This window comes from Anomalospiza imberbis, chromosome 2 (assembly GCF_031753505.1).
Source record: "Anomalospiza imberbis isolate Cuckoo-Finch-1a 21T00152 chromosome 2, ASM3175350v1, whole genome shotgun sequence".
Taxonomy (NCBI): domain Eukaryota; kingdom Metazoa; phylum Chordata; class Aves; order Passeriformes; family Viduidae; genus Anomalospiza; species Anomalospiza imberbis.
This window is the reverse complement of record NC_089682.1, coordinates 14,091,524-14,118,987: the sequence shown is the minus strand read 5'-3', so window position 1 is coordinate 14,118,987 and position 27,464 is coordinate 14,091,524. Positions and strand designations below refer to the sequence as shown.

Here is a 27,464-nt window from a genome sequence, read left to right as displayed (position 1 = left end):
GTTGATGTCTTTCATCTTCACCAAGAAAAGGAAACCAGAGCTGGGGCTGAAACCCTCATGTTTCTGCTGAGAGCCTTTTACAGAATGCAAGGCCAAATCCCAGAGCATCACACTGTCTCTGAGAGAACACATGGTGAAGTTTCTCAAGGAGCCAAAAGACCATGGAGAGTTCTCCCACTTGGAAGAAGAACCATGTACTCAGAAGGATATTTCAGCTCTTTCATGGTAGGCACCTCACTCCAGCGTTTATCTTGAAAAAATACATCCACTGATCACAGTAGCCACAGAAAGAAAACATCTTCAACATTCACCCTTTCATCTTCAATGCCCATATAAACAAGAATGATCTGTAAGAAGACTGGACTATTTCTGTTTGTCTTGTTGTTGTAATGAAAATATTAATAACATAGGTATTAAGTTATAGTGTTCCCTTTTCCTGCATTAGTAATTCTGATGGAAAGCAATATGGACAGCTTATACTGTCCCTGGGCAAATATTAAATAAACAAAAGGCTCAAATACAATAAGCATTAATATTTCATGAAGTTGGGCAGACCATCAAGAAAGCTTTTCTTGATCACTTTACCTAGCCTTCTCCCTGTGGGATTGAAAATGGCATTAATGAGAAGCAGAAAGAAATATCTCAAGCAGCAAAAGTACACACTGAGTATGAAAATGAACTCCTTTTTGGATGTCTCAGAGGAACAGGGCTGTGCAAGAGACAATATTTCAGATGTCTTAGCAGTATATTTTGAAAAGTCAGGCAGCCAAGTTCTGTTTTGCTTGTTATTTGCTGTTGCCCACAGAACTTTTCAAAACCCTGCTCCATCAAAACACTTTACAGATGCTGTTTCAGGATGGTGACAGCTACTCAGTATGGGACAATTTGGAGCAGTGGATAACTCTGAAAATTGTGGCAACCCACAAGTACTATTCAGTACCCACAATGGTTTAACCATTGCCTGAAGAGGTGCTGGAAGTTTCTTATTCTTTCACTACAGGCTGGAAAGGAATCCAGCCCCAGGATCCCTGGAAGGGAATGCCTCAGGAGCAGGATGGGCCTCCTCAAGACAGCAATCTCATGGTCATTGGTGGCCATGGAGGTTTGCATTTGAATCTTACATGGGAAAGTGAGGAAATTAAGCCACCAGTGTCAGGGGAAGCAGAGATCCAGCTGACTCTGCAAGCACGTGTGCTGGAGCTGCAGAGCGAGACTGGATGTGTGCCATGGCCAGGGTGCACATGGTGTTAATTTGTGCCCCCTCAACGGGATTTGTTTTGCTTGGTCTTAGACAATTACAGCACAGGCATCTTCAACTGGGCTGGTTGTCTAACTCAAGGAGGAATAGGTGCTCCTGGGGCATAATTCATGTCCTCCTCAGAAAGATGTCTGAAATTGAGCAGATGAATAATTTTCTAGAAGCACCTCCAGACTCTCTGTTGTCTCCACAGTCACAAAGGAGGCCAGACAACTAGATCATATGTAGACTTCTGCTTTTCAGACTTATAAAATTAAGTGAGAAAAGTGTCACCTTTTGTGACTGAGTTGCATTAGACTTATATATGATTCAAGGTGAATACAGCAAAGAATAAAACCACCTTCATGTAAAACAAAGGACACCATAACTATAATTTTCATCGGCCTACGTTTTATTGAGCTGAGCTACATGTAGTTCCAAGTCCATTTAAAAGGAAAATGCCAAATACCCATTCTTCCTGAAAAAAACTCACAGAATAATGTATAATTTCTTGAAGCACCACTTTGTGTCTCCTCTGGCATTTGTAGTTTCTCAGAGCATGCACTGGTCCCTCCTTGCAGTTTCTAATGCCCTAGCATGGACATCTAATATTCAGAGTGCATTACCTCTGTAGCCAGTTTATTTCTTTTTCTATCTGAGAGTCAGCCTTTTAACAGATGTGAGAGTTTATTCTGGCCATGGCCATTTATAATTATAATAAAATCACCGTTTTATTGTGACCCCATATTCTTCAACCATGTGTACTCCCTACAGATTTTCCTGATTTCTAGAACACAAAATGTGCTGTATGCTCTAAACAGTGGTTGATGACTACTGCTCTATTCCAATAGCATTCTGTGCCATAAAAATATCTTCAGTCTGCAGCAGAAATTATATTCTGTAGTGCTCTTTTATTTTAATTCAGTTCAGCATTGCACAGTGATTCTGTTCCCGGAAAAGGAAGAGCTGGCAATCAATATGTTTAGACTATCTGTAGACTCTAGCATGAATTAATTACCAATTAACTCAATGTATTTAGCACATTTGTAAAGCCCACAATGGACATGCTACATATTTATTTATGGTTACAGACATCTGTTTCTTACCCAAAATGGATCTTCTAATCTTTATGTAAAAACCATTTTTAAAATTGTTTTGAGGAAATGTGAAATGGTGTCCATAGTAGCCTTTATTAAATGTGTTAAATACTTGCTGCTAATTGACTGCTAATAATTCAGAGAACTAAAAGTTTACAGTAGATGTATCTGCTCTGATTTCTCTGGCAAAAGCATTTTCTCATTAATCATCAAGCATCATTATGGTTAACTCCAGACACTGCTCTTCAACCAAGACCACAGAACACAATTATAGAGCTCTTCTTCTTGTGCACCAGGGGATTTCAGTGGCAGAGACCAGAAGTTCATAGTGCTCTGTTGGCTGAGAGTACCTGCAATGTCACATGAACTCCAGCTTTCCTGCATTTTCTGGGCCACCCTTAAGCATTTAGAAACAAGGAGCATTTGAAGACTGCTGTGAAGCAAAATGGACAGATTTCAAAAAACGAAATTAAAGTTAAGATTCTCTGACATAACATAACAATTCAAAGAACTTACAGGTAATTCAGAAAGTGATTGCAAGAACACATTTCCTACTTGCTTCTCATATATATCAGCTCCCAGGGAAGGCTTCACTGTTCACCTTTCAGCACAGAAATATTTTCAAAATAATTCAATTTCCTCTGCATTTTATACTAGGAATAAAGTTTCTCAGAGTTTAAAACAGAGTACTGAGCAAACTTTAATATACTCATTATGCAATAACTTGGCCTTTTCTTGGTTTTAGCATTTTAAATTCACATTGTCTTATAAGAATACCTTACCCAAGGAAAGAAAGAAATTTTAGGGAAAGCATCTGAAAAAAAAGAAATTAGTTTAATTAAATAACCATTTTCTTTTGGTCTTTGTGGTTTATATTTGAGGAGCAGATTCTTTTCTAAGTACTAAAAGTGCACATTGTTACATTAATTTAACTAATAGGCATTAGTTATGACAGCCCACTTGGTAAAGGTTCTGAGCCAGTATCGTTTCTATAGATTTATACACTTGGAAATGTGCACTTTAAATGAGAATCTTGCTGGTGTCAAAATTAAATTAAACTGAATTAAATCATATGCCTGATCACAAAGGCCTAGGATTCTTTTCAGAATCAGGTCCAAATTATAATCGTAACTCTAGCCCGACTACCGAAGAAAATTAAAAGGCAGTTCCAACTTCATTATAATCTGCTGAAGTTGCCGGCTATACAAACAGGGCAAAATCCTTAGCTCTGCAAAGTGACTGGTACTGGAGCACTTACAGGACAATTACTGCCACGCTCACAATCTGAAAAGCACTGACAACAATGACATCCTGTGGAGAATGGCTCCTCCAGGAACTGTGATCACTGTGAGGTCAAATGGTCACAACAAGATGAGCATCTAAGACTAAGCTTCAGGTCCATCAAGTCCCCACTCCTACTCTGCACCCCAACTCTCAGTTTCAGACCCAGAAGGATCTAGTAGTGAAGCGCTCTCAGGAGCTGTCTGTCAATGTTGACATACAAATCTCTCGATGGGTCGATGTCCACCTTATCTGAAGAATTGCAGTCAGTCACAGTCAGTCTTGTCTTGCCTCAGAGCACACCAGTCAGAGCAGCCTTCACAGAAAGCAGAGGAAGTGGTGCTCTGCCATCTTTAGTCCAGCAGTCCAGTGGTTTGTGGCACTTAGGTGTGGCACAGTCATACTGAATATACAATGGGAGCTAGGAAGGGCTTTTCCTCAAAGATGGAAGATGCTACTACAAACTGAGGGATGGAGTAAGGCTCAGAGTAAGCCAGGATCCTTCCTGCTGAATTTGGACTCCTGTAGGAATCGGGATCTGGAAAACGTTGTCTCTCAAAAACATTTTATTTTGCATTTATGTGGTTCCCACATGTGTTGGTTGAGAGCAGCCACCTGTTGCTTCTGTATCCATGCCAAAGGCTGTTACCCTACCTTAAGCTACTTGAAGCATCAATGCACTATCAAGCAAAGGCAACATCTGCAAGGCAATGTATGGGAGCCTTCCCAGCAAGAAGCCTTTCTCAGCTGTGCCATGCAGAATCTTGGACCCTCCTGCTATGAGCAAATGCTCCAAAAATTCTCAACAGAATCACAGAATCATAGAATTACCCAGATTGTTAGAGACCTTCAAGATCATCTATTCCAACCCAGCACCACCATAATTAGCCCTAGACCCCAGGTGCCACATCCAGATGCTTTTTGAACACTTTCAGAGATGGTGACTCCACACCCCTCTGAGCAACTTACTTCAATACCTGACCACTCTTTCAGTGAAAAACAAATTTCAGGTATCTAATCTGAACCTCCCCTGGTGAAACAGAAGGTCATTTTCTCTCATTTTCACCTGACACATGGCAGAAGAGACTTACCCTTACCCAATCTCCTTTCAGGTTATTGCAGAGAGCAATAAGGTCTCCCATGAGCCTCCTTTTTTCCAGACTATACAATCCCAAGTCCTTAGCTGCCCTTCACAGGACATGTTTTCTAGACCCTTCACCAGCTCCATTGCCCTTCTCTGGACAAGCTCCAGCACCTCAATGCCCTGTTTTGAATTGAAGGGCTCAGAACTGAACACAGGACTTGAGGTGTAGCCTCACCCATGCCAAGTACAGGTGAACAATCACTGCCCTGGTCCACTAGTCACAGGATGCCATTGACCTTCTTGGCCACCTGGGCACACGCTGGCTCAATGTTCAGCTGATTGTCAGCCAGCACCTCCAGGTCACCCTCTTCTGGGCAGCTCTCAAGCCCCTGTTCCTCAGGCCTGGATTGCTGCATGGGTTGTTGCGACCCGAATGCAGGACCTGACACACATGCCTTGTTGATCCTCAGTCCTCAGCCAACCAAGCCAGTTTGTCCAGATCCCTCTGCAGAGCCCTTCAATCAGATCTACACTCCCACCCAACTTGGTGTCATCTGTGAACTTACTGAGGGTGCACTCAATCCCCCCATCCAAATCATCAGCCAGTTGCTCCAGGAGAATGCTGTGGGAGTCAGTGTAAAAGGCTTTACTGAAGCCTAGATAGACAACATCCACAGCTTTTCCCTCATTCACTCAGTGGGTCATTTTGTCACAGAAGGAGATCAGGTTGGTCACACAGGACCTGCTTTTCATAAACCCATATTGGCCTGATCACCTGGTTGTCAAGCACATGCCACGTGATGGCACTCAGGGTGATCTGCTCCTTGAGAATATCTGGTACAAGTCATAGCACAAACATATCAGACTCACAAAATCAAAAAAGATAACACCATGTCCTTAAACACATTGTAAATATAGGCTTAGGCAGGATCCACATCTTTCAGGCTCTTGTCAGTCACAAATGGGACCATGGCAAGAAAACTTTGGGTATCATTATTGATGACGATTGATCTCTAGCCTTCAATCAAAATGGCATTTGTTAAGTGCGGCATGGAAGGTTTGAACTACATGAATGTCAAAGTTGTACCATGAAGCATCAATTCATTTGTGCTTATCTTTGCTGGCCTGACCAAACACAGTCCTGCAGCACCCATTGACTTCTAAGAAATGGTGTTTGAAACTAGTGTGGGTGAGATGAAGGTTTATACTTTGGTGAAAAGAAATTCTATAGTGTGTATCTCTTTCTTAAAGATCTGTGGCTCATCTCAGGGTGAGATTTAGGGAATCTCTCATCATATAGGTGGATCATAGCTGATCTAGAAACTTGCCAAGTATCTGTCGTTAAAAGTGATCAAGGGAACAGCCCTTCCCCTATGATGTCACAATACTAAAATAGAGCAGACACAAACAAAAGGAGACACAATGCTCAAATCCACAGATATATCCACCCTCCTTCCACCCACAGGGTCTTTTGGGACTGGAGGTGATAGATGTGCTGTGCTGGTGACAGACCACCCTCTACCAACCCACATCTGCCCTGGGAGAGGGAACTTTCCTCTGCAGGTGTTGCAAGCTGTAATTCTGAGAGATACTCAAAATATGCCAGACACCAAGTTTGTACCTAGATTTCTCCAACGTCTCAAACCCTGCATAGCTCATCACTCCCGAGGATCATCTCACCAGTTTTCCCCTCATCTCTCTTTCCTGCACAGAAAGCAAAGTATCTTTTTCCATCAGATATCTGCAACAATCAGGAGCCAGCTTTGTGTAGCTACCGTGCCCAAAGGCAGCCTCTTGTCAGTCAGTCTCAGAAGTCTCTTTGAAGGCTGGTTTATTGGCTGCCTATGAGAAGATTGAGGGAGAGTGAGTCTTTTTCCATTTCTTTGTATTTTCTTTTAAAGAGCTTTTCTTTCAAAGTTATGCTCAAAGGAATGCCTACTGCTCCATGCAATGTTCTCTATGGGACATTTAAGCCTTCTGTAGAAAAACATCATTTATTTTAACAGAAAAACATGAATTATTTTTACAGGACGCAACTTGTACTACTGTGCTACCCAAACACATGCAACAATAACATGTACATGTAGCACACCTTTATTTGGAAACGAAGTCTGATGTTGCATTTTTCCCAGATGCTGAGGTCTTCCTCTCCTATTTTAGTGCAAGCAAGGTATGTTAGTATAGCTATCCTGTCTCACTTTTCATTTTCCTGAATAACTTTGAAAACTGTTCTTCCCTGGCAATACTTCCATGCACATCTGCATTCAAAACAAACTCATCTGTGCCCTTCTTCAGAGAAGGGATGGGGTGAAGGGAGTGAAGGGTGATACAATAGCTGTCCTGCCAGCACTCAGCAGGGCAACACAAACAAAATCAGCAGCCCACTTAATTCTCTGAAATGAAAAAGCACATTCCTCTGGCAGAGCACCTTATAAGTACTATCCAGCAGGGATCTCTCCCATCTGTGCACACTGAAGAGCCACAGATTGAATACCAGAAGTATTGTCATACCAGAAGTATTACAATGATGATTGCATGGCATGAGCTCTCTACATCAAGTCAGGATCAAGCGCGCAGAAGTAGCTCTAGTGACTTGCTAAAGTGACCTGGACCTTGATAATAAGCAGCATCATCCATGTAGAAAGTAGTAGCAGCCATGGAGGACAGCCACGGGCCTCACACTCTCACCCTAAAATTCCCTACCACAGCATCCAAAATCACTGGATAACTCAAATCTTGTCTTTTCCACCAGGACACTGGTAAAAAGGTAAAATCTCTGCTACTTCTGCCAAAAGCAACTGAACAATTCTTCAAGCTTCCTTGGTCCCTAAAGAGTGATCATTAATCATGGGTATTTTCTAAGCACAGTTTAGAGTTTTAATAAATGCCAAATAAAGAATTAACAAGGCCATAATCAAGCAAATATGTTCCTTGATCACTGCAGCAGGAAGGCTCAGAGCCAATTAAACAGCATGCTGTAGTTCCAAGCCTTTCCTGTGTTCCTGCACATTCCTCCACTGGCTGCTTGTAGGGTGGAAGGCAGACTCATGTTTTCACATGTCTGTTGTCATAGGAGAAATCTGACTTTTTACTGCTGCCCCAGAGGGAGAATGGAAATGAGGGGAGAGGGGTTCCTGATCCAGTTTAGTACAGTGTGTACAAGACCTTAGTTCACCCATGCACAGTTGTGGTGTCCAGAAGAGATCCCTTTAGAGGAAGCAAGCCACAGGAGGGAGATGGTTAGGTTAAATCCACAAAGCACATGCCTTTTCCAAAATTCCAAATGAAACAGTCCCTTCCTCCTCCACCTCAGCTTTCAGGTACTTCCTTCTCTCCCACCCGCCTTCTGCTGCTCCAGCTTGAACTAGGAGTCCCTGCTCTTTGAGGAGGGGGCAGTACAGCAAATCCAAGACAAACTTGCTCCCTGTCCTGCCTCTCCCACCACGGCTTAATTTACGGACAAACAGCTGCAGGCAGAAACAGAGCACAGTTTCAATGACCCATTCCAAGTGCACAAGGAAAAACCCTAAGAAATGTGCAATCTAACTTGGGACAAAACACAACCTTCCCGCATGCCAGGCAGGGGAAGGCAATGACAGGAACAGTGCCCAATCACAACAGTTGGCTGCTGCATGGGCTGAAGGCATTACAAATGCACACTAGGAGAAACCATCAAGCTGAGATGAAACCATCTGGCCCCAGTAAGGCAACAGCAGCTGGCTGGGGAGTGCGGAGGATGGTTTGAAGGGGAATAATGCAATCACTGGTTCCTTTATGGATGGCAGCTCTCTAAAACCCTCTAGCTCCTCTTTTCAGCAGGATTCAGTGCTAATCTATGATACCCAGGGCAAAGTGCAGTTGAAGAAGCAGCCTTTTGCTATGCAAACTACACCCTGCCTAGGAATTAAGATTATAATGATTGAATCTATCAAATCAATGGGAGAAGATGAGGGTGACACAAAAAGGTGCAGCAGAGGCAGTCACCATTAAACCAGTGCCCAAGAAACATCCACAGCATAATGATGGGGCTTCACAGCTTTGCGTACTTACAATCTGCTGAGTCTTTAGTGATCCCAAAACCTAAAATGAGCTTTCTTCTTGTTGTGGACCTCACTGACCTCAACCCAGCTGAGAGCATACAAGCCTGGCCAGAGAAGAGCTGGATTTGTCAGTGCTCACTTCCCATTGCAGTTTTGACACAGCATCACACAAATCACTTAAACTCAGTTGCATTATCCCTAATGGTGTTTTTTTCACACTCCTTGCCGGTGTGACACGACACCCCCAGGCCTGACAGATGCAAGTGTCACAGTTGAAGCCAAGGGCAGTGATTCATGGAGCATGTGATGGCAGCTAAGTGTTCATAACAGTCATGCATTTGCCACACTGAATTCATGGAGATCTCTGATTTATTTTCTGCCGCCAGGCTCTGACTCCTTCCCTACATTTAAGCCTGCCTGATCATCACTCCCAGTCTTACCAGGCTCCTACCAAATATCAAACCCTGCTTTCAGCCTTCTGTCCCCTGCCCTATCCCATCCCTCCTTTCCCATTTTGTGCCATACCCGCATTCAGCCCAGGCCCTGGGAGCCCTCCTCAATCTCTTTTCTCAGGTTCTGTCACCTCCTGAGCTCCACCAAAGCCTCAGGCCACCAAAAGCCTTACTGAAGCCACCTGGGGCTGAAGCCCCTCTGCTTGCCTGGTGAATCTGTGTCTCCTCTCCTTCTCCATGGATGCTCCCAGCACCTGACCCAGCTCAAGCTGCAGTTTTCCATCCTCTGGAAAGTTAATGCTTGGGGTATTTTAACCTTTTCTTTTTGCTGAGCTGCTCAGGGCTTTTCCCCCTCCCCTTTTCTTTTACCTTTTTCTGCTCACAGTCTCTTTCCCTCCCCTTTTGCCAGCTTCATTGTCTCCAGACTCGAACCAAAGACAGCCCCTTTTGCCCTCCCTGGACAGAGCACTGGGAAATGTCCTCTGCCCCTGTCATGCCCCCAGAACCTGTCTACACTCTCCCTTAGGAGGCCTGTGTCTTCAAAGCAACCTTTGATACCAGACTATGCATTCAGTTGCACAAAATTCCTTTGTTTACCATAAAAGAATTCTCATCAACTGATGTGGATTTACAATCCAACACTGCAAATAGTTGCAGTAGAAAATGGAAAAAACTTTAGAAGTGTAAAATTGCATTAGCATTTTTTAAACAAAACTGTTTGCTTCAGAAAATTTTATGACCACCCTGAAAGAGTTTCTCTTAATACATGCTGCCAAAAGGAAAAATAAATGTATTTTGGGTTGGACCAGAAAAACTTCTCCATGTTTTGTTGGTTGGTTACAAAAGCAAAAACCTCATTAGCATTGTTCGGATGCACCTTTTCAAGACATACAGATGTAACATTTGTTTCAGATCCACGGGTAGAAAACTTACTTTTAAATATTATCTAATCCATAAAAAGCTACACTTATGTTTTATTCCATGTAGTAGTTACCATAAAATCAGTCCAAAATATATCACTTGTATAGTATGTATTTATGTATGACTCTCCCCCCACTATATATCTCATCATGCCTGCAAAGTCTTTAAAATGCATTTTGAAAATGCAGAAACCCCAGAAAAGAACTGTGAAAATTATTCCAGAGCTGGAGATAACATTGCACCACAAGGCATTTTAAAATCTTGCCAGGAAGAAGATGCAGACATTACTGGATTACAGTATCTAAGGACCTCTGGGGGAAGCTTTTCCAGGTGGAAGAGGACTGTTAAATCCACCAGAAAAAAGCATGTAAAGGAATAATATTTGGAAGCTGAGGCTGATCAGGAATTAGGGATGTGGTTTTAATAGTGAATATATTAACTAGTAGAATAAGTGGTCGGGGATGTTCTTGGTGTCTTGAGGTCTTTAAATGCAGAGCAGATGCTCTTCTAGAGACCTGATTTATCAAACATACTTTACTGGGATCTCTATAGGAGTGCTGGGGTGAAGACACATTGACAGACCTGCAAGTCCCAGTCGTCTTGGCAGATTATGTCAAGATCCCTCCTAAATACATAACATTAACGCATTCCCTCTTTCTTGGAACTGAAAATGCTGTGGATGGACTTCGTTTCCCAGGATGTGCGTACGTATGTTGAGACGTGGCCAGGATTGTGAGATCTCCCACACTTCACAGAACAAGCCATGGGATGTCTGACACCTACAGATGGTCTGAGAGCAGCTTCACACCTTGTACAGCAGCACTGGATCCTAATGCCATGCTGAGGGACAAGCATTCCACTGTCTCTGACTGGAATATCATTGACTGAATTCCAAACATAATTTACAGCAGCATCAGAGACATTCATGGAACAGTTTGATCCAGCAGACACCAATTATATCAGGCATCTGACCACCTTGTGAGATCTTGATGCAGTCATGGAGAAGGTGCAGTGGAATTTGCTTTATTCTTTTTGTTATTCCATCCATACTGGATGGAATAATACCGGAAATTGAAATATTCCCCTCCTGAGTGGAGAGCAGAAAGAAAAGAGGTACTGAGGAGAAAAATTCTTGTATTTTTCATCATAATTCACAGTTTCATAACTCCTCTGTGCCCCATCCAGACTGTCAGATGCAGACCTCACCAAGCCTGTGGATGTGGTTCTTCCACATCAACTCAGTCATTAGGTAAGGACACTAAAGGCCATCCCTCCAGCACAACTCCACAGCAGCTGGCAGAGCCTCTTCCATTTGACCCTCCAGCCCAAAGTTCAGGGAAAGAGAGCTGGCTGACAGCTGAAGTGCATACAAGGAGAGAACTCCACCTCCAAGGTGGAGGTGTTTCTGCCCCAAACAGTCTCTGTTTTAAGAAGGGGTGTGTAATGTTAAAAAAATATTATTTGTATGTTTTATGCTGCCAGTTTTCCCTGATTACTCCTGATGTGCAATTCATAAATATTTACCCACGTTTTTATTGGCCAGATGAGTTACCACTCAAGCTGGTGGTACTATTCTTGTCAGTAATTTTATTTAAGAAAAAAAAAAGCGCTCATTGTTTTATTAAAAGGTCATTAATTTAGCTGAAAATACCATTTTCTACAGGAGATATTCCCTCTTGTGATTCAGTAACACAGAAATAAACACTCTCTAATTGTCCAGAGACAAACTGCCTTCTAGAAATTAACTTCCCCACAACATTTAATTCAGGCAGTTGGTAGTTTAATACTAAACCAATTAAAAGCAATATAGAGCTACATGAATAGGATATTAATTTCCTCACCAGAAGTGGAAATGAGTGGGTGCTTTGATTCCCACAGGGAAGGCAGCTCCACCAACCAGCAGCTTAATCTACAAAGGCTGCAGCCTCAAATGAGGGATTCACTGTGCACAACCAGATCATTATGCTGTGTGGGTATTATTGCTACAGCTAAAGCCTCATCCTGTCTGCAGTAGCCCCAGGAAATAGTGAAAAAATACAGCAAGGTGATCTTCTTATAAAAAAAAAAAGCCCCACACTTTCTCCTTGTAGCTTATCAGATTGTATGAATGTGATCGTTACTGTGCCAAAGTCTCTCTTGTGTAAATTGTCATTCCAAATCAATTCTAAGTATAAAAGTGCTTACATTGAACTGATCTGTTCAATCTCTTATTTCCAATTGCAGACAATAGTGAAAAAGAACATTTAATCTACTTTCAGCATCTTCTTTTATTGAGGATTAGCCACAGGAAACAATATTAGTTCTCTCTCTACGTGTTGGGGTAGCACGTGATGCTATCCAGGTAGGGGTAGAAGCAAATTCAGATGAATTCTGCTGACAAAGCTCCTGCAGTCTGAAGTGGGACTGGATCACCCATGGATAAAAGCCAGCAATCCAGAAGCCATTTCATCTCCCTCACTTGTACCCCTGGTGTAGTGGCCAGGCCGAGAAGAGAATGATGTAGCAGGATCATTGCCCCATCAGCCCACCAGCAAATACACTAATAAATACTTCCACACATTGAGAGCTAAATCTGCTTTAATTAACATTAGAAACAGATGTATAAGAGATAAAGCATGAGAGAAGATGCAAAATAAAAGGTAACAAAGTGAAGACCCAGTAATGATGAGAGGAAACTTTGCCAGAGTTCTATAATGTTAATTGATTCTTTAAATGTTGCACATCCCAGGCAGCCAAGACTCCTATTTAGAGTGTTGTATATCAAAATTGAGCAGGACACCCCGAGAGGGGCTTTAATTTATTTTTAAGTTGCAATCATCTAGTCCTTGCAGAACAATTTATCATATGTCCCCAAATAAATAACACACATCAGGGCATTTAAGTTTCTTAAAATCATAGCAGCTGCTTTTCCAAGTGCTCCTAGATCTGTGTACATCATTACAGGGGTCTTCAACATGTTCAATGGATCCCAATGAGGTTTCATGTAATTTTTATATTCATATAACAAGAAGTATTATCAACACACATTGTCAACTTCAATATGACAACAATTTACCATTAGACGTTCCACTCAAGCAAGGTCAGATCAGATGAGGAGTTCAGGGGATTTGCAAAGGGGAAAGGGAGAGAGAAATTTAACCCAGCAAAGTATCTCCAAGCTTCCCCAGCCCCATCATGCCCTGATTTTCCTCAGAACTCACCACAAAAATCAGCTTTGCCAGTGGTAGCAGTACATTACTTTGTTCCTAGTGGGTTAAATACTAATCTAAATTTTTGCGTTCAGACACCTAGAACGACCTCTCTCCTCCCACTTCCCTTGTACATGTTCACACTGCAGGGTGAAAGGAGGGCCCAAAAGGCTTAAACCTTTAGCTGTAAACCTAAAACCTCTCTCCTTTGGCTTATAGGAGGTTCTCTATCTTCATAGATCCACCAACTGTTTCTTTTAATACCCAATAAAGCAAAAAGGATCTTTATGTCTCTCATAAGGTCAGCTACACTGTTCAGTATAAATATACAGTTCAACAACCAAACATATAATTTTTTTTCTGCTTTCAAATTGTCCAACAGCATACCACAATATCTGCATTGTGATGTAGTCACAATAGCCTCTGTGTAGATTTTTTTTCTTTTAGCTTGATATATCTTGCCAGTTTTGAGCCTCTTCAGCTAAAAGCATTTTGGTTTACAGAATAATAAAGCAATAAATTTTTGTTCCATGACTCTGAATGTAATACATGGATTTCCTTGCAAGACTTGCTGTGGATCCGAAAAAAAAGAAATCTATCATCATTTGTAGTATTTGCTATAATTGTCAGTTTCCATGAAATCCCATTGCCAGCAAACTACTTTACAAAAACATTTGAGTAAACAAAAAAGGGAGTAAGTGTGAGTACAGTCAAAGAGAAGTTCCTTAAAAATGTGAATGAATATTGACCCTGTTCCATAGCTGTTTCCAGGCTCCTATCAGTTGGAAGTGCTACCCTGAAAGTTGCTTGCTGGCTAGAGCCGGATATCGATTCAAGCTAGTGCACTTTCACATTGTCATCTTATTATAGCAGCTGGTGGGATCTCACTCATTGCGATGATGGGAGGAAAGCAGAGAAAATCCAAAGCAGATAGAAGCATCCTTAAATGCTTTATCTGTAGGGACTTAACCAATCCTCTTGCCCAAACAAACACACAGATTTTTTAGGTTAATTTTCCCATTCGTTTTCTATCTCAGTGTAGAAGCCCCTGGAAGTGCCAGGTGCTCTTTAACTCCCTCTACTATCCTGCAATAGTTCACACTGTCACCCTGCCACTGAAAATACACCCAGCATCAGTTTTGACAACTAATCTGTGAAGACAGGATCTTGCTCAACTTAGTTAATGAAAAGCTATTAGTTTGATTGCAAGTTGGTAATTGTTCTAGCTCTGCAGAAAATGCCATTAAAATAATTTTTACAGAACTCTTTTAATAACTAGCTATTTTTGTAGCACAATTGCTTTTAAATCTCATGAGGCCCGTGTGTAATACATGACTGCTCCAGCTCACAGCTCTCAGCACTCAGAGGGTATATACCAGGTTTCAAGTTGTTAATTAGTTATGGTAATCAATACCTTATTCTTTTTAACCACAGAGGCAAACTCATTTGCTCTTTTCAGTTTGATATTGGATTATGAATGATTTACATCCATAACTACTGCAAATGCCACATGACACTTAACAGTATCAGCTAGGGATTTATAACTTGTTTTTCACTGGGTTTTCAATAGAATTTGTCTGCAAGATGCCAGATGACAGCACCAGCAGTATTTGATGGTTTGGGACCATTGCTCAAAGATGATCACATAGATAATGATACATTTATAAGTGCATTTTAAAAATTGAAAAAATCAGATCTGATAATCAACCAGTCAGTCCTTTCCATTTTACCAGCTACCATCCATGCCTGCTACAGTAGCAGAAAGCAGACACTTGGAGCTTACCAGCTCAATTACATCTATCAACACCTTTGAGTTGTGCAGGAGCATAAGTAAATCTGATAAACACGCCTGTTAAACAGATTTGTGTCAGCTGCAAAGAGGCTTTTCAGAGTATAATTTCCTGAAGCATTTCCAAGGTGTCATCCTAGGTTATAAATTATATGTAATCCAAAGTGTAATCCAGAAGGAAAAGAGGATATGGAAATTTTTGCATTCTTTTCCCAGTGGTTGTAACTTCATCTTACATCATCTCTTAGGTCCTCCTTAGGCCACCACAGTGATGCTTTTCACATTTAAAGAACATTGTGAAGACAGACATGAAGGCCCATAAATATAGATTTGTTTACAGGATTCAGGGTTTGATGATATTTCAAATATATTAATTTTTTAATATTTTTAAAGGTTAGAATGACATTTCATTTTTTCAATTATTTCCATGAATTTCCCTGTCATTCATTGGAAGCCTCATTCCTTCTTTTGATTCCTCTTTTATATATAGTTTTTAATTGCTTTCTCAGCACCACAGGTTTCCCTACCTATTCTTTTAAAATTAGTTTATTACCAAGTGCCATGGTCACACTCCAATATTTCATCTGGGTGACACTAAACTGAAGTGGCTTCATTTATAGGCCATGTAATTTTGATGAGTCTTAATTTTGCATGAAGATCAAGAAGCCAGGGCAGCAAAAGTCATTCATGGAAAGTGCCTTCTCTCTGGAAGAACACTTGTATGATGAACTCATTCCTTGATTGAAACTATTTCTAATTGCATTAACCATATTCTCCCTCTAATCTCCCACCATTACTAAGCTTGTTATTTCATTTCCTGAAGCCCTTGCACTTTCTAACTGACATATCACATATGAAATTATTGTGGCTATATCTAACTCCAGCATATTTCAGCCTGATGTCTTTAGCTAGACCATAGATATTGAAACATATGAACCTTTTATTTTGCTAATAGTCCAAAAGAGAGTGCTTTGGCATAAGATCAGTCATTGCTTGTCTAATGTAAATGGCCCTCATAAAGCACTGATTCTGTCATTTATTTTAAAAATTCTCATTGCTGTTTTGTTTGTGATAAGTATGTACTCGGAGCGTTTCCAGAACTACTTGACATGGAGCAAAATATGGGAAGCATTTGCAGGAGTTCAATGAGCTGACACTCAGTACATGAAAAACCTCCGGGGAGAGGAGTTTGTCTTACACCTTAAGAGTGAGAGCTGTGCTCTGGCAGAGCACAGCAGGAAGAACCTTCTGCAATAAGAGCTGTGTAGCACTGACACTTCAACTGCTGGATACCGCTCTTCAAACCTCAGCTGAAATGTCCCTTATTTCAACCCTGAAACTGGGAGAAAGGGTGATCTACAAGTACCAATACATTAATAACATTCAGCACCAAATCACTACATTGAACTGCATCTTAAAGCCATCAACAAGATAGGTCTCTCTAAGCAGAATCAATGCTAGAAGTTCCTGCCTCACTTATCACTGGACAGAGCTAGCTGGGTTTGATGAAATACGATTCATTAATGTATTTGCACACTTAACCCTTGAGTTCAGCCAGCTGCTATTTCTAGGACTTGCTAAACATCAGCTTTCTCAAATACCACAGAAATTCAAAGTCATTTTTAGTTTATTCCTTCCCTACTATCTTTGCATCAGTAGCTGTATCTTACTACCACCTAGTCCAAGATACCAGTTTTATTTTCTACTTAGGTTTTCAGCTAAGCACCTTCTATTGCTGCTGCGGGAAAAAAAAAAAAAAAAAACACAAAACACAAAAGGCCACCACCAAAAAACATGTCTATATACCTTCTTGAAGAACTCTCTTGCCTGATGTCTACAAAATATGTCAACATTGAGCTCTGTGCATGCTGAGGTCCACTGTACCATGCTGAACCACTTTGCCTGCCTGTTTTCCTGGGCTCCTCAATATGCCATCAATATCAGTTGTCTCACATCCTAGCCCCAGGATTGCAGGCTCCTTCTTCCCACTGCAAACTCTTCACAAGCCTTTGCAATAAGCTACTAGAGTGGGTCGTGGTCTATGAGTCAGTGTCAGTAGCAGCATCAGTAACTAAACTCCCTGGGGTTTCACAGGCTTGGCTACAAATTAATAGTTAACTAAAAATTCATACAGATAATTCAGTGTTCACAACAGAAAAACTATGGCTAGAAAAAGGAGCAAACACACCATGCTGATCTTATTCTAAAGGGCAGATTCTCAGATTGCATAGAAGAGCATTACAGCATTGGTATCAGTAGAATTATGACAATTCAAGGACAGATGTGTCAGTGTTCGAGTAAAACTTACATGACGCAAGGTCTTTTCATAAGGATTTATTGAGTTTAATATGTTGTTAACAGTTGTCACTGATCTTTCATTCCACAGTTTTTAATCTAACAACATCTCAGTAATCCCAAGAGGGAAATAAAGTGTCATATGACCTTAGCACCCAGTGCAAATTTTTCAAATAAAGTGTTCCTAAACAACCTCACAAGCCAAAGTAATTCACTCAACTAATCCATGAGAAAATGCAGATGCCAAATCTGTTCTTAACCAATTTGAGCAGTACTCACATAAGTCTACCACCCACATCCTGCTTAGTCAAATTGTCTAAGCTTTCCTCAGCACTAGCTATGGTGGTGTCCAATCTTTTTGAGGATTACCGATGCATGGCCAAATATAGAAAAGACAGTCTAGAAAAAAGAACAGCTGTGAGTTTGTGTATCAACGGGGAGACAAGCAACAGCCTCTGACTGTGTCTGAAAACAGCAAACAGTCCCACAGAGAAAGAAGGGCTTCAAACCACTTCAGCAGAAAGACCAGAAATCTTCTGTCATTTCTAGGTCCCTGACTGGGAAGATAATCAGCATGCTTAATGATTAGATGAACTTCCACCCACGGCACGGAACCTTCCCAAGTTCAGGAAATGTGAGAAATAAACCTGCTGAAGAGAACACAGAAATTTTTTCTTTCTCTAGCAAATTTTAAATATTTGTGAAAGCCAAATCAAAATTCTCCTTTTTTTTTTTGACCAGAAATAAATATTCAGGTCAAAACCCCCATATGCTTCCGATTATGTTTTGGTGAGTTTTCAAGGAATCCACAGAGTAACTGAAGCACAGAAATATCTGCTCTGAGCAGAGCCACCAGGAACCCAGCATGGATTTGTAGTCTATCATATTTAATGTTGCTGAGTGATCCAAATGAATTAGCATTGATTTTTCTGTATATTTGTCCCTCTACAAGATGTAATCACTTCTAATAATACCAAAACTCTTATTCTAAGAGATATTTTGTCTCCAAATTATTGTGGGTTATTTTGTTGTTTGGGGTTTTTTTAAATTTTCACATTTGTCTCTTCTTTAACATGTTGCTAGCAGGGTCAAAATTTCTGGGAGCACCTGTATATTAAAACTGGCTTAGTACTTCCTCCTGTAAGGAATTATGCCATAATCAGATAACCTGTCTTTCCACCTTTTCCCAAATCATGGCTTCATTCTCCAATGTGTAGGATTATTTCTGACAAATAAGTAACAGTTAATTTGTGCAGAATGGTCTACATGGCACATCAGACCCTGTTCTATCAATATTTATTTTTTGACCTCTCAGGAACATACTAATTTGTCCATCACCTTCCCTCATATAATATATATATATATATATATTTTTTTTTTAGGAAAATACTATTACTATTGCAGAGATCTTGTAAAGTCTCATAAAAGCAAGGAAAAATGCAAAGCTTGTGCATTGACACCAGCTGTCAGCTCAGCATTTAGTTAAAATGTTAAGAGACAGAGCCAAGGATAAATTTGAAAGCATAATCTCATATATATCATGATGAATCATATCTTGAACCGTCTTACCTTAACTAGCCTGGAAGGGTGATTGTAAGTGAGTTGTAAGCGAGATGTCTGAGCCATTTTGGAAAGGAACTACATAGAGTGTGGCAAATTTATGTGCTGGAGAAATAAAAATTTACAAGCAGCTCTTAAAGATGGTGTGAATATGTATTAATTAACAAAGTTACGGTGACATCATTGGTAAATTTATTTTTACAGAACTATAGATATAGTAGAGATGTAGCAATGTAGGAAGTAGACATGTAGACATAGGCAAGAAAATAAAATAAAAGCTTTACTGGTGATCAGGATTTCTAGATGAAGCTCAGAACAAATATTTTGTTTCCTATAAGGCCCAGACTGGAATTCTAAAAATACTTTTTATGGCCATAAATATCCATAATTCTAGGATAACATCACAAAGGTACTGGGATCTTGCATCATCATAAAGAACAAGATTTGCCTGCAAACACAAATATCATCAAGGCATGCAAATAATAAATGATTGAGCCAATTTAGGTTTGAATAAAGCAACACCTCTTAAACTTAACACTGGAGATAGGTACTTGTCCCATGCCCCAAACTCCTTGCATCTGTGTTAAACCGCGTATCATAAAGGTTAAGGGAAGAAAACTAAATCTAAACATTCTTAAAAAAAAAAACCAACCACATCTGAGAAACCTTAGGACAAATGTTACATTATTGATGCATAGCCACATTGCAATTGAGGAAAGGGTAAGGGTGGAAAATAAGCACTACAAAGTTTCACTATATATCTTAAATGCAGAACAGTTTAAGCTAAAAGATCAGAATTTAAAAACAAAATAAACCACAGGGTGGCTGAGGGTGTTATGATCCTTTTATTGGAGAGATGCCTTCACCCAAGTTAAGGTGCAAACAAGACCATGGGCTGAAGTCAATAGTACCTCACAAGTGTGAGGCAGAGAGAGAGGAGGAAAGAAATAGAAAAGATGGGGGGGTGGGGGGAGAGAGAGAGAGACGGATTGAATAGAGACATACCTCCACCCATGGATCCAGCAGCATCCCATTGTCCTTCTTCACCCTGGTTTTCTCTCACGGGTTTCACAAGGTTTCAAAACTTTTCACTACTTACACATTTTAGCAAACAAAGGAGTTAGTGCTCACTGGATACACAGTTGTCTGACTCTATTAGTTAAATGATTCTCCTGCTTCCAATGCTAATCAGTCCCATGCTCGGTCTTTCTCTTCTTTTGATCAGGTGGGGTTTTTTGATTCCGTGGGTTGTGCCTGATCTCCCTCTGCCAGAAGCACCTCCACCCCGAGGGAGCTTGTGTGGTGAGCGTCCGTAGTGACGCCGAGTCCCCAGGCAGTGCAGAGCAGAGCCACTTTATTGCCAAAACTCGGCCCCTTTAAGCAGTTAGCAGTTTATATCGTTTTAAATCATAACAAACGTAATTCAACCAACCACCATACACCAGGATGTGAACGCGCCATGGTCACATAACTTGTTTTCTACCCCTAATTCAGCTGAGTCTCTTTCCCACAGTCCTTTTCTACTTAGCCAGGGTAACAGGCCCGAGCCATGATGTTCCAAGGCCTCTCTTCTGTAAAGCCTTTCTTGTAGGTAACAGGAGCTGCCCTCAGCACACTTGCTGAGTTTTCTTCCCTTGGGGATTCTTCGCAGTGATTCATTCCTCTCCCCCACCTCGTTTACCTCCCCTCTAGGCCTGAGATAAGGCACAGAGAATGGTACTGCTTTTATCTTCTTTCAGGTTCCCATCAAGTGCCTTAACTGACAGTCCAAGTTTCAGGAATCCAAAGGCATATTCAGGGCCCAGGGGGACACTTTGGTGGTCACAGGTGCCATCTGTCCTGTCTCTTGGGGTGATCTTTGTTTGACTGTCAGCGTGTTTAAGGGCAGTTGTCCCTCCACCCATTTTGGCATAATTGGGGAATTTTTGTCTGGATTCATTACCCAGGATGTGCTAGCCAGACCTCACCAGGCCTGGAGTTAAAGCCATTCTGTGTTTATGTCAGGGCAAAGTCCTTCTGGGATTTTAAGAGTGTTTGAGACAGGCAGTTGTGACTTCCTTACAGAGGTTCAGAAGTTTTTGGGAATTATTTGCCCCTCATCTGCCCTCATCAGCAGAGACAACAGTTTCACCTGCAGTGTAAGGGGGAAGGGACACAGAGCAGCCCTGCCCGAGGAACAGTTCTGAAACAGGAACAGAAATGTCTCCAGCTTTCACAAAGAAATCCTGTGTGACAGATGGAGCAATTGTAGGTGTGAATTATATTTAAAGTCTGCATTTATTTATTTCTTCATTTTTCTCTATTGTAACTTTGTTGCCAGTAAATAATCAAGAACTTAGCCCTTTGCTTTACTATTTTTTGTCTGAATGGATATCTAATGTTCACAGTGACTGCAATGAGTCTAAAAAAAAAAAGAATGGGGTGTTTTCACTCCCATGGAGATAAGGATAAGATATCTAAGCAAAGAAGCCTTCCAGAGAGTTAGGAGCCAAGGCAGCTTTGGGACTTCCAGGAGTTGGCTTGTTTCCAACCACATTCCCTTTGTGAGCCGACGTGAAATAGTGGGATGGAAGAAGAGTTGTCCCCAGGGTATATTATCCTGATCTCCATTGCAGGTGGTGAAAAAGACAAGGCAGGTTTTCAAGAAATTCTGTATCATTGCTGAGTGTTATAACCATCTCCTAGTATTTCTGTGAGTGAGAGGCATCCTGTCCTTATAATTTCTTAGGCCATATGTCACCTTTTCAAATCTTTTTGACTTCACATCAACAAGCTCATTGACAATTCAGTGCCAAGCCTAACTAATTTCAGGACTGGTTTATTGTCAAGTAAAGAATGAAATGGCCAGCAAGTAATGACTACACATCTCAGGTTAGTGCTGCCAGATGCTCTTTTCAGTCCCCCTTGCTTTGGGCAAGACTGCAGAAGCTTGTATTCCCACCTCTGTTTTCTCATCCTCTATAAGAAGGTGATCAGTGCCGTGGGATGGGATGGCTCTGGGCCTCCTCTAAGCAGCAGCAAAAAATCAGTATGTTGTGTTCTCCTTAGTAATTCAAGAGAATGCAGTGTAAATACTGTGATTTATTAATAATGTATTTATGAGATATTGAGATAGAAAGCCTTTTAAACTACTGGGGAAAGAAGACAACCACATGGGCAGTTGCTTTAAAAGTAGTAAAAATTCACCCTGTTAAACATGGAGCATCCACAATTTGCTCCCTTCCCTACAAGCTCAGGACAAGCAGTATTTTTCAGAATCAAGTTCTCAAAGACTTGGTTGCCCCTGTTAGGTCAGAACCTAGGTTCCTAGCAGAACCTTGTTGTGCAAGGACAAGGACTGACTTATGTGGAGATAAAAAGTTTTTTTTCAAATTGATTTTATGTGTAAGTAGGAACTCCAAGACCTTTGACCCTTGAAGACCTCAGCAAACTAGCTTCTACTGCAAGGTGCAAGTCTGCAATCATAATTTTTCCTTTCCCTAAGAACCTAGTGACAGGTACCTATAGAAAAAAAGGGGAGAAATCTGTGTTAATTTAGAAAGTGAATAGCTCAAACAATCATCCCTGTAGGGAGAGGGGATAAGAGCAAGAGCAAACTTACAATAAGTGTTAGTTTAGTGTTAGTAAACAGAGTACAGTCAACATACTTCTGGTATTACATCCTGGCTCCAGGAAGTAGGCTAGGGTATGGTGCACTAGGATCACTTTCAGTTGAGAAAACAGATAACTTCTCTTCCAAAGTCTTAACATGAACTGAAACTTGGGAGAGTCTATTAGAAATCTCATTCAAGTTCAAAAGTATAGGATGAGTAATTTGTCTCAAATACACATACCTGAAAGATCTTCCTCAAGTTCACAGATAAATCTATGATCATGTCCATTCAAGATTATTAATTACACAGCACATCTAAGAGCTGTATTATAAAACTATTTTTCAAATGGTGAGGACTTTAGGTCTAATATTAAAGATTAAATTGACAGTTTCAGATCTGAAAGATAGTAATGAGGTTTAAATAAGAATACCAATATAATATTAAGTGTTTTTAATTAGAGAGAAGAGTTAGTTTTAAAAACTGATTAACACTTGTTAAGTGAACTGTCAAATTAACTAATAAAATTTAATAACTTAGCATAACTTTGATATTTTTGTTTTTAATGCTTTTTTTCGGTGACTAAACCAATTCTTTATGTTTTGTCTTATCCATCTGGACCCCTGCTGGGAAATGTCATTAATGTTTCAGACCCCACTGAGTGGCAATAGTGCTACTTGCTGAACAGAGATAATTGAAACAGGGACAGGTATTTCTGAAGGCATTTCCAGAATTCCTTAGAGACAGACATATAAATCTGGTAAATATTATTTAGCTTCCTGCAGAAACTGCTGCAGTAGGAGAGCAGATACCGGTGCTGCTGCTGATTTGTTTTTCAAGTGCAGCGCATTATTTTGGTCTGGTTTCTACCAGCTTTGCAAGGCTTAGACAAAGACCAAAACTTCTTTGAATGACACTCAAAAACCTGGAGAAGGAAAGCAATTCAATATAAAAAAAACATATATCACTTATTCAGCTGCTCTATCTTTCTGTAGAAAATGTCCTTGGTCCCAGCAATGTCTACAAGCTCTCTGGTGTAACCATCTCCTGGCCAGCCTCTCTGGAAGCCATAATTCCATAGCTGGTGTCTGAAAGAGTGGTTTGGGAGAACAAACACACAGCCGGTCAACAGAGCAGCCAGCAGGGCTGTGCTCACCACGTTTGCCACTGCAAGGTGACCACAGACCTCACCTCACCACAGCCAGCAAACACCACCTGCTCTAGGTGGGCTATGGTGTGACTTTAGAGCATGTGGGGTGCTTTAGGTAACTGGCAGGTACACAATCTTATGCTGTGGCAAATGTGGGATGTGCCCCCATGTCCAAAAGAAGTTAGTTAGTTCTCATGAGTAAGAGCGTGAGTACTGCTTATCACAGCAGTCCTGTGCTCCTGTCAATGCCACAGAGGTAACGGGAAGATGTTGAAAAGAGTGCAAATGGAAGAGACATCTATGGACATGAGAGTATTTTCTATCAAGTGTCAGACAGTCAGCACTTGCCATATTCACAATGGTCTGAACAATCAGGGAAAGCAACAGGAAGAGCCATGGAGACAGAAGGAAGCCCCTACACACACTGCGGAGTGTATCCCTCCTCCTGGGAGATGCTCCTGAGAACAGCTGATGCACCCAGCTGTGGCCACCAGGCCTTTTTTGCAGGCCCTTCTCAACAGGAAGCCCCTTCAGAAGGATGCAGGAACACCAATAGGTGCAAACAAGTTTCCATCTGCAGAGCCCTAGGTCCACCTGCCTTGTTTATCAGGGCCTATATTCCCATTTTGTGGATATACAGCAGCATCCTCACTGTGTGAATCATTATAAGCTGCAAACTACTTGCAAAGTATGGGCACACTTACTCCAACCATGCAGTACAGCAAAGACAAATAACTTTTAACTGCCTAAGTAGGCATTGGCTACAGGAGTGAGAAAGTCTGTAGTACCACACGCTGTGGCTGGGGACTGGTGCTGCCTGCCTGTCTCGTGGCAGCACTGGTGAGGTTTGCTCAGAAAGCCCCAGCAGAAAGGATGCTATTTTACACTGCAGGTGGTTTCCAATTGACTAACTCTAACACTGGAAACAGCTCCAGCACAGCAGCACAGAGCTATGAAGCCTGGTTTGTCCTGTTTCACAGCAGCTTCCTGCATAAATAAGCTCTTTCTTTCACACATCTTTTTACTCTTTCCAAATCCCATCACATTGCAATGCAAATGAGGCTGAGTTCAGGATATTTGTTTTTTAGCAAAACTGTTCTCACTTCTCTGTAGGTATTTCCACTGAAAATATCCCAGCCAGGTGTAGTGACAGCATCTGAAATGTGATTAGACATCAGAGACATGAAAGAGATCAGTGCTTAGGCTACTTGGAGGGGGCGGAGGAGGGGGCGGTTTATCTCTTCCCTGGCATCACGTTGCTGTGTGAAGTGAGATTTCTCCCTACAGCCTCAGACCATTTGAGGCTGGGGCACCCCACTGAGGGCTCTGGCTGGACACTTTCAGCCCTCTGCTCCCAAAACTGACAACTGCTTCCCAAAACTATCCTCTCCTTCTGTCAGCGGCTTGAACGGCCACCACTCTTCCCAGGGAAGTTCTCAACCTATAACCATGGTGCAGGGTCAAGCAGCTGGAAGGGTGTCAAGGAGGGAAACGTCTTCAGAAGTGGAGATGAATGGATGGTGGATCCTTTAAATTTAATTCTGCGTCTTGGAGACATCAAAAAATTACAATTCTTAACTTCTCCAAAGAAGTGGTGTACAGCCCTGGGAAAACACAAAGCTACATAAATGCTTCACTGAATTTCCCTTGGCTTTAACCCAAAGCTGACATTACTCTGACTAATTCCACTTCTTTCTCCCTTTCATACCCTCAAATACAGCTAATTTAAGCAAGAATATAATGCTCTTTAGACTCATCAAGACACTCTGAAGATTTTTTAACAATTATTCCACTTACACACTGTGTCAGTCCCAAGGAAAAGCACAGCTCTGCAGACCCAAATATGATAAGACACGATCTGCTCCTGGGTTTCCACGTAGAACAGCTGTACCCCACTGCTGACCCACAGTATTCGTGGATTCCATCAACTCAGCAGCCTGATGTTCACTTTGAAACCTGAATGTGAGTTAAGCTAAATTAACAGACACAGAAATCAGGATCAATTTCTTGGCAATAAGTAGGACACCTGCATTTGCACAGTGAATTACTTTAGAATTCTTATCCCATCACGGTAACCACATTTTAAAAGAATCACCTTGCTATCACAGCAACTTTAGCAACTGTACAGAGTTAAGTGAAAGTGTAGTTACCTATTGTGTGGCTGGCTGGAAAGAGACAGTCAAATTTTGCTCAAATAGATACTATTTCCACTTACCTGCGCTTTTCTTTGGTTGCATCACGGAAAATCAAAACTGAGAAGTGTTCATAAGAAAAAAAATCCAAAACCAAAAAAAGAACAAATAAACCCACCCACCAAACATGGGCTTTCTGATTTGAATTCCCAGGTACCATTTTAAAATTAAACATATTAATTATTAATCATAGTTGAAAGTTTATTATATATTTTCAGTCCCATATAGCTACACCTGTGATGTTATCCCTAGGCAAAAAAATAAAAGGTTAGAACATCTCTACTATGACATTAGAACAAATAGACGCAATATTTCACTGTCCCTGTTGACAGGTCACAAAATAATGAAAATTATCAAAATGAAATACAAATGAAAGTACCAAGTAGAGGAAAAAAACCCAAACAACACACTTTTGGGCTTTGAAATTAAAAATATAGAAACTTTGTCTCACCCCAAAATTTTGAAATGTGGCATTTTTAAAATTCTAATGCCAAAGTAAAAATTAATTTCAATATGTACAGATTTTGAAAGTTGATGCCAAGGTGATTTCCCTGAAAGCAGTAGCTTCTACATCAACAGTGTGAACTGATTTGAGATTCCCAGACAGGCTTTATAAGCCAATAGGAGAAATGGTTGTTTTAGTAAACATGACTTCTCCAGCTTAAAGAGAAATTTTGAGACTTTTTTAGCAGACTTCAGACACAGACAACAAAGGTGGGGGAATCCGTATTCTTTTTCAGTGACATAATTTGCACTTGTCTTGCCAAAATAGGCTGAAATAAATTCACATTCACATCTTATGAGAGGCACTGCCCACACAGGGAAGCCAAAAAAACCTTATTATCTACAGGCAAAATTATCTGAGAGAGCAGAAATAAAGGGAATAGGCTAGAGATTTCTGTACCATCCCTAGAGGAAGTGGATCTGAGGGCATCAAAGAGCGTGGGGAACTTTATAAAATACATTTGAATATTGCCTTTGAAATAGGAAGAATGGGGAGATGTCGCCGTAGAGCAGGATGGGAACGAGAAGACTCCCAAGTCAAAGGCTAGAGAATGAACTCTGATTTATTTCAAATGCACCACTCTATATATAGAGAACATCGTGCAGACTAATTTAATTGGTCCTAGAGTAAAACCATCTCACACCATTGGTGTGCAGTGAATGATGCACGGTGGCAGAACATATCTATCAACAATGTGAACAACAAGACAGATTAGAGAATTATTTACATTCTTTCCCAACTGTCTCCCAGGCTTTCACCTGGTTAGAAAACCTTCTCTTTTTCTCTCTGACTGAACTGAGAATATCCACAGGAAGACATGAGAAGTGATACAGGAACTGCTAATTTACATCACTCACTGTCTGTGCAGGCAGCACACCATTGCCCTGAAACTTCCAAGCCTTAGTGCCTGTCACCCAATTCTGAGAAGGCACCAGAACAGTGCCCTGGCACTGATGACGCACAGCAGGGAGCAGCAGCTCCATCACTCTCCAAACTGGGCCAGGTACTGGCTGATTTCCCCTACTACTGCTCTGTGGCTGTAAGTGTCCCAGGTCAGGTGGGACATACCTTCAGGTTTCATCC

General features: G+C 41.1%; 2 long non-coding RNA genes across 2 annotated transcripts; both read left to right on the top strand.

Annotated features, from left to right (window-relative positions):
- The first annotated feature begins 9,809 nt into the window (after positions 1–9,809).
- On the top strand, positions 9,810–12,357 carry LOC137468305 (uncharacterized). The gene is made up of 3 exons (XR_010995856.1): positions 9,810–11,118; positions 11,270–11,361; positions 11,991–12,357. It is a non-coding gene; the product is annotated as an uncharacterized lncRNA (long non-coding RNA).
- Positions 12,358–20,444: 8,087 nt separating this feature from the next.
- LOC137468304 (uncharacterized) lies at positions 20,445–25,018 on the top strand. The gene is made up of 3 exons (XR_010995855.1): positions 20,445–20,660; positions 21,009–21,191; positions 23,408–25,018. It is a non-coding gene; the product is annotated as an uncharacterized lncRNA (long non-coding RNA).
- The last annotated feature ends 2,446 nt before the right edge of the window (positions 25,019–27,464 follow it).